Here is a 3,330-nt window from a genome sequence, read left to right as displayed (position 1 = left end):
ACACACACACACACACACACACACACACACACACACACACACACACACACAAAATCGTCTGTCTAATAGCCAAGAGTTGGGGGCAAGGTCAGCATCTTCCACTAGGAGTCCCACTAACTAAGTCCGTGAAGCCTGTATTCCATAATGTTAAAATGGATTTCTTGAATGGCATTAGTGCTTTTGAGAGTGGGAAGGCATGTGTAATGTAACTACGGGCCTTTAATCTCTGTTTGTTTCCCAGTTTCATTAGTGTGGTAGGAGTGTTATAAAAAGACCCACACACAGGTGGTTTAAAACAACACAGATGTATTCTCCCATGGTGCTAATGTCAGTGGGGCTGCTTTCTCTGGAGGTTCTGAGGGACGTCTCTTCCCTGCTCTCTCCAGCTTTCGGTGGTTGACAGTGGACCTGGGTGCTCCTTTGTTGGCACAGCACTCTGACCCCTGCTTTCCTGTGTGATCTCTTCTCATGGTGTCTCTGTCCCCAAGATGGCATAGCCCCTGGAAAAGGACTCACTTGAGTCAAGAAAACTCATTTAGTCATTACATCTGCAAAATCCCTGTTTCTTGTGTGTGTGTTTGTGTGTGTGTAGACAGTTTCTCTGTGTAGCCTTGGCTGTCCTGGAACTTGCTCTGTAGACCAGGCTGGCCTTGAATTCATAGATATCACCTGCCACTGCCTCCTGGGTGCTGGGATCAAAGGTGTGCGCCACCACTGCCTGACCTTTATTTTTTAATTATCTTAAAAGATAATGGATTTCCTTATTGCTTTTTCACATATACTTAGCTTTGGTCAGCCTCACCCTTCCTACTCTTGGCATTGCCCCTTTCACCTTCAAATGATGTGTTCTTTTTTTTTTCTTTAAGATGTATTTATTATGCATACAGTGTTCTGTCTGCCTTTAGGCCTGCACACCAGAAGAGGGCACCATATGTCATTATGGATGGTTGTGAACTGGGAACTGAACTCAGGATCTCTGGAAGAGCAGCCAGTGCTCTTAACCTCTGAGCCATCTCTCCAGCCCCCCCCCCCCATATGATGTGTTCTATCAGCCCCTGAAAGCCTCTTATTTCTTCCCCTCGTGAACACCTTTTTGATTTTCTGGCCTCTCTGCACAGTCAGGCTCACAAACATGCACATAAAAATGAGAAGCTGGGTGGGGCAGTGGCGGCGCACGCCTTTAATCCCAGCACTCAGGAGGCAGAGGCAGGAGGCCAGCCTAGTCTACAAAGGGAGTTCTGAAACAAGTCAGATATACACACAGAGAAACCTGTCTCAATAAACCAAAAAAGGGAAGAAGAAAAAAAAAGAGAGAGAACCTAGGCTTGCATATGAGACCATGTGATGTTTGCCCTTCTAGGTCTGGGTTATCTCCCTTAATATAATATTTTCCAGTTCCATGCATTTTACAGTAAGTTTCATCATTTTTTTTTCTTTAAGGCAGAATAAAATTCCATTTTGAGGATGTGCCACTTTTTCATTATCCATTCCTCTGCTGATGGGCATCTAGGCCGATTTCATTTCCTGGGTATTGTGATTGAAGCAGCAACAAATATTGATGTACAAGCATCTCTGTGGTAGCATACAGAGTCCTTCGAGTGAATGCCTGAGCGTAGAATAACTGGGTCACACAGGAGTCCCATTTTAGGCTTTTTTGTGTGGCTACATTCCTACCAGGATAAAGGTTCTCTTCTTCCTACATCATTGCTAGCATTATTGTCATTTGTTTTCTTGAGGATAGACATTCTTACGGGTGAGATAATTTTAACTTGACTCTCCCTGATGGCTATGGATGTTGAACACTTAAAAAATATGTGCTGTGGAATATTACTTTAACTAGGTAAGATGTGTTACATTTGTTTAACAAAGTAAAGGTGTGTTGCTTTGCCCGCCTAAGGCACCTGATTGGTCTAACAAAAAAACTGGACAGCTAATAGCTAGGCAGTAGAGGGATAAGTGGGGAATTGGGCAGAGAGAATAAGGAGGAGGAGGGATGGAGGCAGCTGAGAAGAGCGAAGAGAATGAGGGGCACAGAGAGGGCGTGCCTGGGCCCCGCCAGCCGGGCAGTCGCCAGCCAGCCAGACGTGGAGCAGGACACACAGAATGAGAGAAAGGTGAAAAGCACCGAGGCAAAACATCGATGAAGAGAAACAGGTTACATTAAGTTATAAGAGCTAGCGGGACAAGCATGCGCTAAGGCCAAGCTTTCATAACTAATAATGTCTCCAGTGCCATGATCTGGGAATTGGTTGGTGGCCCAAAAGAAAGCCCGATACAAATGTGTACTGACTGTTATTTCCTTGTTGCTTAGTTTTTCTTTCCTTAGACTTAAAAAGTCTAATTATAGGTATATGTGTGTGTCTATGCGTGGGTTCGGGCATGTGAGTGATGTTTCCTGCAGAGGTCAGAGGGCGTCTGATACCATGGAGTTGGAATTACAAGTACTTGTGAGCTGCCCAGCACGGGTGCTGGGAACTAAACTCAGGTCCCCTGCGGGAGCAGTCAGTACTTTGAATCACGAGTCATCTCTCCAGCTGCAGTGGCTTGGTTTTTCTCAGTTATTTGATATTCTGGATATTGATATTTTGTTGAACGTGTAGCAAGCAGATTGCTTTCCTGTTTGGTAGACTGTGTCTTAACTTGATTAACGGTTTCCTCTGGCATATAAGATCTATTTAATCTTAGGGGGTTCCATTTATTAACAGTTGTCCTTATTTCCCGAGTGACTGTAGTCCTTTTCAGGGAGTCCTTACCCACGCCGACATCTGAAGTGTTTTATTTACTTTTTCCTCTGATGGTTTCTGAGTTTCAAGTCTTATATGAAGGTTTTTGACTGATTTGGAGTTTGATTTTTGTTTCGGGTGAGAGGTAAGGCTCTGGTTTTGTTCTTCTGCATGTAGATACCCAGGTTTCCCAGCATCGTGTTGGAGGCCTTAGCTGCATACGTTTGTATCTGAACCTTCTGTCCATTCATCAGCATGTCTGTCATTGTGCCGGCACCATGTGCTTGGTTCCTAGGACTCTAAATACAACCCGATTAGTTATCCAGCCCTCCTCCTTCTTGCCTCCAGATTACTTTAGCTATCCAAGATCTTTTGTGCTTCTAAATGAATTCTAAGATATTTTTTTTTGGGCGGGGGATGGGGAAGAACAAGATTGGGATTTTGATGAGGATTGCATTGATCTATAGATAGCTATAGGTAAGAGACATTTTCACAATACTGTTTCTTCTGATCCATGAGCATGGGAAGTCTTTCCACCCCATAGTGTCACCTTCAGTCAGTCTCTCTCTCTCTCTCTCTCTCTCTCTCTCTCTCTCTCTCTCTCTCT

Source organism: Microtus ochrogaster, chromosome 7, assembly GCF_000317375.1.
Source record: "Microtus ochrogaster isolate Prairie Vole_2 chromosome 7, MicOch1.0, whole genome shotgun sequence".
NCBI lineage: Eukaryota > Metazoa > Chordata > Mammalia > Rodentia > Cricetidae > Microtus > Microtus ochrogaster.
Note: the sequence above shows the minus strand (reverse complement) of the source record.